Source organism: Centruroides vittatus, unplaced genomic scaffold (assembly GCF_030686945.1).
Source record: "Centruroides vittatus isolate TY-2023 unplaced genomic scaffold, ASM3068694v2 scaffold_1209, whole genome shotgun sequence".
Lineage (NCBI taxonomy): Eukaryota > Metazoa > Arthropoda > Arachnida > Scorpiones > Buthidae > Centruroides > Centruroides vittatus.
Window position 1 is genome coordinate 11,361 of NW_027122673.1, and position 13,197 is coordinate 24,557.

Genomic DNA, 13,197 nt, shown 5'->3' on the forward strand with positions numbered 1-13,197 from the left:
GTAACGTGAAAAACGAAATATTTTTCTATCGTAACGTTGGAGTGAGCAAAATTCGTTACATCGGTACTTGTTGCTGCTCTCTTAAAATTAGAAGTTCGCTATAAATTAAAAGTTATTTTTTACGCTATTTCTAATTTTTTGTAGAAATTTCTGTAGCGTAACGTGAAAAACGAAATATATATTATCGTAACGTTTTAGAGATTTAGTTATTTCTGGGGTTTTCAGTTTTAGTCCGGTCGTTTGTACCCACCACTTGTTCGCCATACTGCATAAGAGCGCTTCGGCACTATACGTTTTTGTCATATACGGTTTTTTCGATATTGTTCGGTCGTTTATATTACCACTTTTCCTGCCAGACCGCATAAGAGCGCTCCGGCACTTTAAGTTTTCGTTATATCAGGTTTCTCGATTTTGACCGGTCGTTCGTATTCATTACTTTCTTTCCAGACCGCCTAAGAGCGCTTTGGCACTTCAAGTTTTCGTCATATCCGGTGTTTTCGATTTTGTCCGGTCGTTTGTACTTATTACTTTTTTGCCAGACCGCATAAGATTGCTCCGGCACTTAGTACTCTCAGGTAAATTTGCATTTACCTGAGATTATGTTAATGTCTCGCTCTAATTATAATTAGATTTGAATGTTTTATGTTTTAACCGCTCCCAGATTTGTTGTATTAATTAAAAATTAAATGTTGAATTGAAGGATATTCATGTAGTTTAGGATTTTGATTAACTGTTTAATTAGATACGAGTGCGATCAATTGCCGAGGGGTCCAGAATCTAATTTGGGCGAGTAAATTTCGAATATTGTTTGGCCGGTCTTTTCCGAATATTTTCTGTTATTGTCGGCCCGGCCTTGTCTTATACGATCGGAGAAAAGAAGGCAGGGCCGGATTTACCAATCCAGGGGCCCTGGGCACAAATTCGGTGGGGTCCCCCTGTTAAGAGTAAGCAAATTTGATGATTTAGAAAATTTACACAAAATACTGTACTTTCAATTAGATTTGAACTAGGAAGTTGTAAATTTCATTTTAAAATAAGGTTATTGTAAACATACATATATTTTATTGATTAAAACTAATTATTTTAATTTAACTGAAAAATACCTATGTGAAATTTTTTCCCGAAATTTTCTGATGTTTCATAGGTTTTTTCCCGGGTTTGGTTTTCTCTGCCTGTTGCGCTCATGATTAGGCCACACTAGGCTGTCGCGGTAATAGAAAAAAAAATTATGTTTAAACATAATTTTTTTTTTCAGTTTTGTGGGGGCCCCTATTTTGTGGGGGCCCTGGGCACAGGCCCCAAATGCCCTTATGTAAATCTGGCCCTGCAAGAAGGCCCTCTTATTTCTTTCGGGCCTTAATATTAGAAAATTAAACAAAAGCCACTTTTTATAATTAATTTATCGTCCGAACAGAAACAGAAGAAGAACAATTAAAAATTTCTCTACTGAAGACTGAGTCTGTTTCTGTCTTATCTGCAGACATTTTAATTAATTTCCGTATTTATGATTTATTATTGGAGAATGTAATGCATGATTATGTACTGTAATGCATGATTATGGTGCAATTCTTTCTTAATTATTTAAATCTATTTAAATGAAAGTAAACGTTGCTCTTTATACAAAGAAACCCATTCATAATTGATTTGAAAACGTTTATTGCAATGCTAAGGATAATTCATCGAACAGAGAAAACTCTAGAAGATTGTCTCTAGTAGCGAAATTCTTGAATGAATAACATTATTATTTTACAGTAATAGACTCATAGTCTGGGCAATAAAGATTTTAACTTTTATATACCATTTTTGACTGCATCAATGTATCATAAGACAGTAGAATGAAAATTAAAACGCCTTACCTGTCTGTTGTTTTCCTGCTTATTAATTGTAAATAGTCCTCTTTTTCTGAAATATTGCTAAGAAATTTGTGATAAAATTATAAAAACCTATTCCGTATCCTTACAGGCAGCCAATCTAGGTTTAAAGCGTATCTAATTTAAATTAAGTTATTCAATTTTGATAAATTATTTATCGAAAAATATTAAGATACCTACGTTACGCTAGCTTTCGTTATTAAAATTCGCATGAAAAATGTCGAAATGGAGGGAAAAATAACTCGCAAAATCCGCAAAAGTTTATATTTTAAGATGGCGGCGGAGAATACGAAATGGAACGAATTCGAATCGGCAGAACGTTGCAATTAATGCGTCACGCATTCTACGTCATAGATGTGATATTTTTAAGATTTTAATTGCAATTTTTAAAGGAAACTGTTTTTTCAACAAATTTATTATCTCGAATTTGGCAAAATATTTCTTAAATGTGAAACTTCGCTGAAAAGAAAATTTATTCAGATAAACGTAATAAAATCACACAATAAAAAATAATTTCTAACAAAATACGTGTTAGTATTTATTTTCTTAATTCTAGTGCGCATCTTTTTGGATTTTTTTTTTCTTAAACAATTCCAAATATTATGGTGCTTCAAATACATTTACTTTTTAGTTTCTTTCGATAATAATTGTTTTTGCAATAATGCACACATCATTTAAAAGGCGTGATTTCGTAAGAATTTCCTAAAAACACTATGGAATGAGGCACTAGTAAATTGTAAACAACGACAAAAAATGGACTATCCGATAAGACAACACAACAAAAATTTAAACATTTAAATCGAGACAAAGTGTATCAAAGGCAAAGTTATACATTGGACGATAAATAATTTCTCTTTATCATCAACTGTACGCAACCGAACCTCCGAGTTAAATAAAATTGTTCTTTCTTTTATTAAATAAAGAAGGCAAAAGTACGTTTTATACAAGTACTTTTGATAGTATCCATTATTAAGCTATATTTAAGATGAATTAGTTATATTCAGATTACATACGAATAATAAATTGTTTATGATCCCTATTAAAATCACAATATGGTGCTCATATTGGTTGATCTTCGTTATTCAAAAGATACTGATGTGTCAGCTGAGAATCCCAATTCTCAGTCTTGTTAAAATGACTTTAAATATCTCGTCACAAGTTTTAAATTTACGAAATTTAAGAAAATTCTTAAAGGAGACAATACGTAAAAGTTTCTTTTCATTTTGTTGTTTTGCACGCACACCAGGAAATTTCACGGGGAGTCGACCTTTCAGAAGTTTTACCTGGTAAGCAGTTTTCTATAAATAGTTTGATTTCTTGTCGTATATTAAGTATTTGCTCGTTCTACATATTTTGTCACAGACCTATTTATTACCAGTTTTCGTAGTCTGATGCATTACAAGAGTTTCGATTTAATGTTTAAAGTTTGGGAGTTGAGTAATTAGGGTATTGTTCAAATTAAAGAGTGTTATTCTTTGAAAAGGAATGACGTATCCGTGGCTCGTTAGTTACAGCGGTTAAGCGGCAATCGGTTAGAGCGTCGTTTAATAGCAAAGTTGAAACCCAAGTTTTCAAGGCGAAAACGTGTACGTCGAACGTTCGGCGCAGCTTTCCTGTAAACCTAGAAGTTTGGCAATGGCGTTTGGAAAGCCAGTGGAATCGTGCTCGACATTCCCAAAGTCATTGCCAAACTTCTAGGCTTACAGGAAAGCTGCGCCGAACGTCCGACGTACACGCTTTCGCCTTGAAAACTTCGGCCTCGCTAATAACACGAAGGCCGTAGGTTCGACCCCTACACAAGCCAATAATTTTATCTTGTAGATTCCTAACATCGTGCGAGAATTCATCACAGATGTTCTTTTGTTTCTGTTTCCTGACAAAACAATGAAACCGTTACGCGTTAACCGAATTCGATTATTCAACTAGACACTATTGTTTTTAGCAATAACATATCAAAAATTAATCTCTACTTTTTGAAGAGCAAAGTATTACTTTTGATTGCCTTTAAAACATTTCTGCATTAAAGACAAGGACGACCTTATGAATCATTATTGGATTTAGATTTAGCTCCGACAAACGAATATAATCGAGATATAAAGGTAACGATTTATAGGACGAAATTCAAGTATTTCATGTCTATGCTGCATCGATATAATTAATGAGACTATTATAATGTTTGAATACGCTGTGCGAAATGCAATTTCCTTCCTGAAGCTATTGTCTATAAAACACAAATATGTGGAAAATTAGATTTTGACGACGTAATTAACGATTTGGCACTGGCTCCGTTAATTAATTAATGAAAAATAAGAGCAAATGAACACGTTTCCCAAATGGAATAACAGGGTTAACGAGAATTGTATCTTAGACAATGCGATTATTGGTTTAAACCCACGTATTGGCGGGCCGCGTGCTTGACATGCCTGTTTTAGATCCTGGTGCTTTTAAATTTATTCGAGACAGAGGATAAGCCTTTTATGAATTGTAGCTAACACTCGACTAGTCTAAATCTTTTTCTGTTCTTTTAAAACAAGACATATTAAAATTTAAAGAGTTATAGCGTAAATTTATTAAATGAAATTCGGATTAAAATCTTAGTAAATTTCTTCATATTCCGTACCAGAGTTAGACACGAATCTATAATATAAAAGAGGCTCGATTACTCGTTTAAATAACTGTATATTGAAAAACCCTAAACTGTGCCTTATAAAGCCCTCTATTACAGGAAGTCGTAAAATCTACTTCAGATATAAAAACCAAAGTCGGAATCTTTACATTTCATTTAATTAGGCCTAATTATGTATTGTAGATGGGAGTTTTTCTATAAAGCCTTTAATCTCTAAAACGAATTTCTTATCCGAATAAATAATAATAAAATGTAAAACGTCTCATACCCAGGGGGATGGGGCAGGGGTCGATACTCTCCACCATCAAAAAACATCTTCGAATCGCTTTCCAAATCGCACTTTTCCTAACAAAAGCAAAACGCAACAACAACAAGTTCAATTGTTGAATTCGTTTGTTACGCGTTAAACCGAGAAGAAGGGAATTTTTATCAACATTTTTTATTTATTTAAATTATAATTTCAGAATTTGACGCGTGTATAATGACGATTAAAAAGAAACACCGGTGTGGGGCTAGGAGTTAGAATAGGGCCGGTTCGATAAATGCACGTGGTGGTGCAGACTTGAAATACGAGACGGCCGGATGGCCGAGCGGTCAAGGTGGCAGCCTACCGCTCTGGGGGACCCGGGATCGAATCCGAACGGGTCGAATAATCCCAGGAATTTTTCGGGGGGTGGTCCGTTCGGATATGTCGGGCCCCGTCCCTCACCACCCGGTCGCCCTATTGTGGGCCTGGCCGAACCCGTAATGGGCCTACTAAAAGAGGCCCTCTTAGTGCCCACAGGGCGGAAAGAGTTAAAAGAAAAGACCTGAAATACGAACGTGTAAATGTAAACATTTTACGTTAACCAAGACCGTACACGGGAATATAAAACGAAATGAAAGCAAATACGTGGCGAAAATACAAGCACAACTCGATAGTTTTACCGTAATATCGGGAGAAATGATTATTTAATGGCACATAAATTACCATTTCTAGAAATGATTGTATATAATTATAAACATACGTGGACCTGATGAATCACACTCGTTGAATAAGTATTTAGTCGGCAATGTCAATATTAATTAAACTAAAACAACTTCTCGCACAATCAGTGGGAAGGATTATCATCGCAATAGAATTTTTTTTAATATTCCAGTAAGAACAAATTTAGGCAAAACTAACGTTTTCGACCATAATCATGGTCTTCCTCAGGCTTTTGACCTGTGTAAATTCGACAATTAGAGAAAAAGGTTATACCTCTTTTCCGACCTAATATCCTAGTTTTCAAAAGGTACGTAGATTACATTTTAATTCTTTGGAAGGTCTCCGCCCTATTGTCCGCTGTGTTGATTAAACTGATGCTTAAAAAGTGTCCCCGCTCTATTGTCTCTAAAGAGCCATAATGGGCTTGCTAAAAAAAGCAAGCTCATTACGAGTTCGGTCAGACCCATAATGGTGCCCGATCGAATAGTGAGGGATGGGACTTGACATATCCGAAAGACTATCCAAAAATTCCTGGGATTCAACCCGTCCGCATTCAATGGCCTCGGCTATCCGATCGTCCTTCAATTCGCTACTAAATCACAAAAATCCATATTAAATTTGAACTCGAACTCTTATTATACAGGTGAATTGACGACCGGTTCGTCAAGCAGTTACGGTGGCAACCTACCGCTGCGAGGATCCGGGATCGAATTCAGACGGGTCAAAAAAACACTAAGAATTTTTCGGGGCTGGTTTGTTCACATATGCCGAGCCTCGTCTCTCACCCATTCCTGCCCATGGACCGCCTTATGGCAGAGCGGTCAAAGTGGCAACCTACTGCTCTGGGGGACCAGGGATCGAATCAGAACGAGTCGAAATTTTCTCAGGAATTTTTCGGGAGTGGTCCGTCCGGATATGTCGGCACCCTCCCTCACCACCCGGCCGCCCCATTGTGGGCTGTCCAAATCCATTATGGGCTCGCTTAAAGAGGCCCACAGGGCGGAAAGAGTTTTAAAAAAACCCCATTTCTGCCTTACATTAAACATTTTTTATCATCGACCTAATAATACAGATTATTAAAATATATTTATTATTCAGGTAGTAAAAAGTAAAATATTAAAAAAAATTAAAATAATAACGATCGATTATAAAACGAGGCAGATGGCGCTTTTATCGGAGATCGACTGGCGAACAAACGATATTATTTAATAAGTCTTGCGAAAAAAAAGCGACCAAAGTGTAAAAAATAAAGAAAAGAAACAAAATAATTATTTTAAACTTTTGGCTCGGTTATTAAAGGTAAAATTTATTCTTTTATTTCAACGTAAATAATTTCGAATTACGTTTTTAGGAAGTGTTCACTTTGTAATTTGCTTCCATTATTTTGCCTATGTTGACATTAGCCTAACATTTTTCTAGAAGAATTCCATAAAAATATCAAAAATTCTGCTTTTATCTAACAACATATGCGATAAATACTTTGTTTGGTAAGTAGGCATTGAAAGTTGGGGCTAAATGTTATGTAACTGCCACCATTTTGATGATTTGCAATAATTCGTTTACACTTTCCACATCTACGGCCATTACGGTCTCAATTATTCAAAGTATATTCGTTAAACGTATGGTAAAATTGCCATCACCAATGAGGTCTTCAGATCCCCAAATTTTACATGCCCCAGGGTACGATTACGCCTCTGAACGAGACCTTATTGGGCCATAGATAGTATAGGCCCCACCATGGGAGCAAAATGGCTGAAGGAACTGTACTGTACCTCTGCATGTGGATGTGGGGCCCCGAAATTGACTCTGTTGGAGCTTCGAGATGGTCAGGATCTTATCGGAGGTGTAGGGCATCAAAACGGTCAAAAGAATCGTATCTCTACCGGTGACCCTTCGCCAGCTATGGCCCCCAAAATTGGGTCACGTGAGATGGCGAGTTGCGACGCTTTGCTAAGACTCACATTTAACTATTTAGCCCATCCCACTATGCCGACTTCGAGTAACTCACTCTACTGTTCGTGGAGTACTTGATGTTATATAGTTTTAGGAGATGTGGGGCTTGCTCCCGGGCAGCCACTGAGGCGACCGCTATTGCTTGCACCAAAGTGCATGACTGTGTGGAGTGTCATTTGAGGTGAGCCTCAACTGATGTGGAGCGTGGAAAATAGGCAATATACTGGTTTGTGGTAAAAACTGATCTTTGGAGGAGAATATTTTGTCAAGGGTCATGTCTGCGGGTATGGTTCTGTTGACTTTTTTGCCTTATGAGGATATATAACTGGGGGGGGGTGGTAAATCCCACATTGAGTTCATATTGTACTGTCTCTGATACCCATCTTTGAGGGTCTTTAACTTTCAGATAGGCTGATTTCGGGAGAAGGGTTGCGTGTAGATAGTCAGTTCCTTTGACTGTTTAACTCTTATGGACATGGTCTACAGCAATGATTTCCAAACTTTTTCAGCCACCTCCCCCCTTAGTTCCATAAACTAATATCCAATGCCCTATAACCCATTTTCCCTTGTGTGAGAAAAGCTTGGAAATATTCTTAGAAAAACTTTTCTATGAATCTCACATTTTGTGTCTTTACAGTACAGTAATACCTTGGTTTTCGTCGACTTTGGTTATCGTCGGTTTCGGTTTTCGTTGATTTTTTTCGTGAAAAATTTGTCTCGTTTTCGTCGATTGCCTCGGATTTTGTCGGCATGCTCAAGTGACCTCACTGCTAATTTTGTGAAAACAAAGGGCGACCCTGGCATTATTTCTTGTTGTGTGAACATTACCCCACGATGGCCCACCATTGGCCAACGATTTCATTCCCTGAATATTGGGAGTTCGGTCGTGGGTTTGCGCTTCGCCAGGGCAGGCTGGTCACATGAAGTTTTCTGGGGTTTTTCCATGTCTGTAACTCCTGAATAGGGGCCAGTTACCCTTAAACGGATTTTCCGGAAGGCATTATTCCCCTCGATACAACCATCATAAATGCATACAACTACTATTACATGACAATTACATCACACTTTACCAAGGAGCGATATAGGCTAGAAGCTCATGTCCAACTAGCTTCTACAAGACAAGATATTACCCCGTGTGTCTAGCCGAACAATTCCATTGCTTTCATCTTAATGCTAAGTCTATTATCTTATCTAAGTCTCTATAAAATGTGTTCTTGGTATGTATTTTGGAGTGTCTATGACAAATTAATTGGATTTACATTGATTTATATGGAAATAATTGCCTCGGTTTTTGTCGGTTTCGGATTTTGCCGATTGTTTTCGGACAGATTATCGACGAAAACGGAGGTATCACTGTATATTGTTTTCCACATCTGGAAACCATTAAATGCAATGTTTCTTCTTACCCATTTTAACAAAGGAAAGGGGAAAGTTGTCAGTGACTCCAACTCTTACCTGTGGTTACAGTTCAGTTCAGTTATTTAATTAAAAAGATACCATAGGTACATAACCGGTGCCGTTAATACATAACCGGATAAAACACATCAGAGATACAATGAATATATGATTTACAAGTAGGAAAAATTGTTTAACCAGTATAAAGTAACATCTAGGTAATAACAAAATAATAAATAATAATAACACAATAATAACTACTAATCTATACAAGCATGACATCAACTACAAGTAGAATGACAATTAACAGATTTAACACAGAGCACAGACAATATACAAAACATAACACAAAAAAAAAAAAAAAAAAAAAAAAATTCTTACAAACTAGAGGCGTTTTCGCCGAGACAGTAAGCTTGCAATAATATTGTCCTGTAAAATTTGCATCGTCTCTTTGCTGCAAATGGGCTTTTTTAACGTCAGTTCCATTAGGTCCAGTTATGTTTGCAGCTATTCGTACCTTTCCCTTCAATAATGACGTCAAATTCTGTTATTTCTCTGTCATTCACACTTCTCACTGCTTCTGATGTGCAATATGTCTTCTTTGTGTCATTCCTGATTAATACTTCCATAAGCATTTTTCACATCAGCCACTTCGCTGTTCCAAGCACTCTTAAAGCACTCTTGAAGTAATTGTCTCGAAGCACTTCAAAGGCACTCTTGAAGCACTCTTAACTAACTCTTGAAGCACTCTTAAATAACTCTTGAAACACTTCTGCAGCACTCTTGATGCACTCTTGAAGCACATTTGAAGCACATTTGAAGCACTCTTGAAACACACTTGAAGCACTCCTGAGGCACACTTGAAGCACTCCTGAGGCACCATTTGAAGCACACTTTGAAGCACTCTTGAAGCACACTTTAAGCACACTTGAGACGCTCTTGAAGCACTCTTAAATCACTCTTGAAGCTCTCTTGCAGCACTCTTGATGCACTCTTGAAGCGCATTTGAAGCTCTCTTGAAGCACACTTGAAGCATAGAGAGGTTTCATGTCGACATCACGAGTGACGTCATGAGCATGCGCAATTGTCCAGCGCCATCTTTGTGACTGTTTGTGACTTGTTTACGTTTTGTGTGTGTTCACGTGCGTTTAACTGGAGTTCTTGTGTTGTTTTTTTTTCGTCGCAAATATCACTATGGTGATTTGTTGTGTAATTGGGTGTAATGCTAGTTCACTCAAGAACAAAGGAACATCATTTTTTAAAATTCCCGGCATTATTTGTCATCAAGGATCTCAAACTGAGGAGCTTTCACGACGAAGGCAAACTGCATGGCTCTCGAGAATTAACCAGAAAAATTTCGTTACGAATAAAGTGAATATCAATACAAGAGTTTGTCAGAAACATTTCATTTCAATATTTACGTTAATAAACACTAAGTTATATTTTAAAACCTAAAAGAGTTTACTGATTTGCTTATATTAATTTAGTTAGGTATAATGCATTTATAAACGAATAACTAACGTAATTTCAGGCTTTAGCTAGTGCAAACTTATAAACATTACACGTTAAAACGAAAAGCAAGTAGACTTATTATATGCTAGTTTCAACTAGAAAATAAAGGTACTGAACAATTTGAATTAAAAAATTTCCACGGCTGTTTTTAATTAGACTTTTACTTTCAGACAAAAATTCTTACTTAAGAAATACGTAAAAACACGAGTTTAAACAAACAAAAGAAAACATATCTTTCCAAGCAATATTACTTCGCTGTTATTAATTACTTTTACTTTTATATCAGGAGAAACCCAGCCACTTGTTAAATAGTTATGGGCCTCTAAAGATTTATAAGCTTTCATTTGTGACAGGGTGTAGAAATTTGTTGTAAAAACCAAATAGTTTATAATGTCACCAAATTCTACTTTCGGCCACAACTCTTGATATACGACGAAGTCTGATAAACTGGCTTCGTATGGATCGCCTTGACATAACGAAATTTTCTCTTCGTACAGAGCTGCATCTCGTCCTGTTAGACTGCTAGAATAGCTTGCAAGAAAAGAATCTTTTTTAACTTAATCCATGATAATAGAACTGCAGTATTTTTGTACGTTTAAACTAAAAAAAGACGTCGAATAACAGACTACGTGCAAGCTAAGCGAGCGAAAACTACCACAAAAATGGCGAATGGGCGGAGCAAACGTGTGTTTTATCACGTGACATGCGACCTTGAAACCTCTCTATTCTTGAAGCACTCGTGAAGCGTACTTAGAAGCTTTATTGACGCACACTTCAAAGCACTCTTGAAGCACCTTGAAGTGCTCTCAGAGCACTTATGTAGTACTCTTGTAGCAATCCTAAAGTAATCATCGTTTTCGATACATTTTGATCCTTATGCTTTTGCGTATTTTACGGGATGATTGACGCAATCTTGAAGCATTCTTGAAACACTCATGAAGTACTCTTGAAGCGTTCTTGAAGCACGCACGAAGCACTTTTGTAGGACTATTGTAGCTCTCCTAAAGTAATTACCTTTTCCGATGCAATTTGATCCAATTGATACACAGAAGAGAAATAAAATTACCATAACAGTGAAGGTATACATGAAAAACAGAAGTACTTAAATGAGGAGATGATGAGTACACGATGAGCTATAGTTAACGATATCCAGGAACAGAAGTGTTCCTGAAGTAGCATTTGACAATGTCCAAAAATGCGTGATAAGTGTCACTGTGCTTAATAAAGCAGTTTAAATTGTGGGGAGGCCATGTATAGTTGCGAGCCTCACAAATTACTCTGAGCTGAAGGCGTTCCCGCTCGGTCATAGGGCATTGTAAAATATAATGTTCACTTCCATCAATTGTATCACAGATGGAGCAGTTATGATTGCTAGCTAACCTAAACCTTGCCAGATAGGAATGGAACGTTCCATGTCCGGTGAGAAATTGACAGATGTTGCGGCTGGGAATGTACCAGCTACAAGTGAGGAACTCTTTTATATTGGGGATAAAGCTGTGTGTGATGGAGTGAGAGTTGTTAATATCCCATTCCTCTTGCCAGGAATTGACAAGATCTCTCCACAGGATCCCTTTGATTGTATTAATGTTTATTTTATTATATGCAATTGGCAACTCAAGATTAGTGGAAGCATCTTTGGCAAGAGTGTCAGCCCTTTCATTGCCATGTAGGCCCTGATGGGCTCTAGTCCAGTTTAGATAAAAGATACACGAAGAACTGTTGATGATTTCCTGGATCTTACAGGCCAGCGGGTGAAAGTTCTTCGTCTGCAGGATGGCAAGAGCAGAGGCGCTGTCAGTGGTGATACTGATTCTGTTGTGATTATAGTTGTTGTCAGCCCAGAAGGCCGCCATATAAATAGCAAACAACTCCGCCTGGAAGATCGTACAGTCATTCCCAAGTCTGTATTGTACAGCTGCGGTTTCATTTCCATTGTTGTAGGCCACATAGCTGCAGCCAACAGAAGTGCCATTCTTCGATCCATCAGTAAAGATGTTGATGTCGGCCTGGTCGGTGGTTTCGAAAATAATTTTATAGTCGGTAGCATCCTATATCTTATATGATAGGGGATGAAAACCAGGACGACTCAGTAGTATTGCCTGGAGGGAAATGGGAGAAGAAAAAGTGTTTTAGGGGAGAGGTGAAGGGGAAGTGGAAAGAAGAATAGGAAAGGGGATGAAAAGGGAAGTTGCATGGCGCCTGCATCGGTCATTTATTAAAGAGTAAAACATTACAGAACAAATGAGAACATGATAAAATACAGAAGCTTCGCATGTAGAATCGAGAAGCAAAATTGGTGACACAATGAGCTTAATTGAGTTGCAACATAAAGCAGCCGTGGCCGCAGAACAATAAACAGTTGAAAAAACACAAATATCAATGCACATTGAACCATAAAATAAAATAACAAAATAACAGTTAGAACAAAGTGGATTTATGTACAAAACTAAAACCACGTCTTGTGGTGAACAATAGGCAGTAGCGTCCCTTGGCCGGCCTGCGAACAGAAGAAGCCCCCAGCAGCAGTCCCCCGTGCACAATCCCGCCCCATGTTGATACCGCAGCCAGGTGCAGTATGGTGGCACCGACGGTATCGGGGCTCAAAACTCCATAGTGGAGGAGGAATCAAACTCGGGATTGAACACGAGTTCTTGCAGAGGAGCCGACACAAAACCTAACAAGTGGTTTCAAAGAATTTCTCACGTTCCTTAATTAGGCAGTGTAAAGTACTATTTTTTTAGTATCTTAGGAAACCGACTATAATTACGGTCGGTAAAACTTCCGTTAACCTAACGGGTACTTTACGCGGATTCGAGATTAGTTTGCCAGGCCTGGGCTTTTAAGCGTGCACCGAAAAATTAGTAATAACAACG

At 37.5% G+C, this 13,197-nt stretch overlaps 1 protein-coding gene across 2 annotated transcripts in view; it reads left to right on the forward strand.

The window, feature by feature from the left end:
* Positions 1 to 6,627: 6,627 nt before the first annotated feature.
* Positions 6,628 to 13,197, forward strand: part of strat (RAB interacting factor STRAT) — a 54,810-nt gene continuing 48,240 nt past the window's right edge. The window contains exon 1 of one of the 2 annotated variants that reach the window (XM_067284468.1): positions 6,628 to 6,763. The gene's annotated coding sequence lies outside the window, so the exon portion shown is untranslated. Of the gene's footprint in view, positions 6,764 to 6,813; positions 6,952 to 13,197 lie in introns of those variants that run through there. The other variant, XM_067284469.1, reaches the window with a different exon arrangement.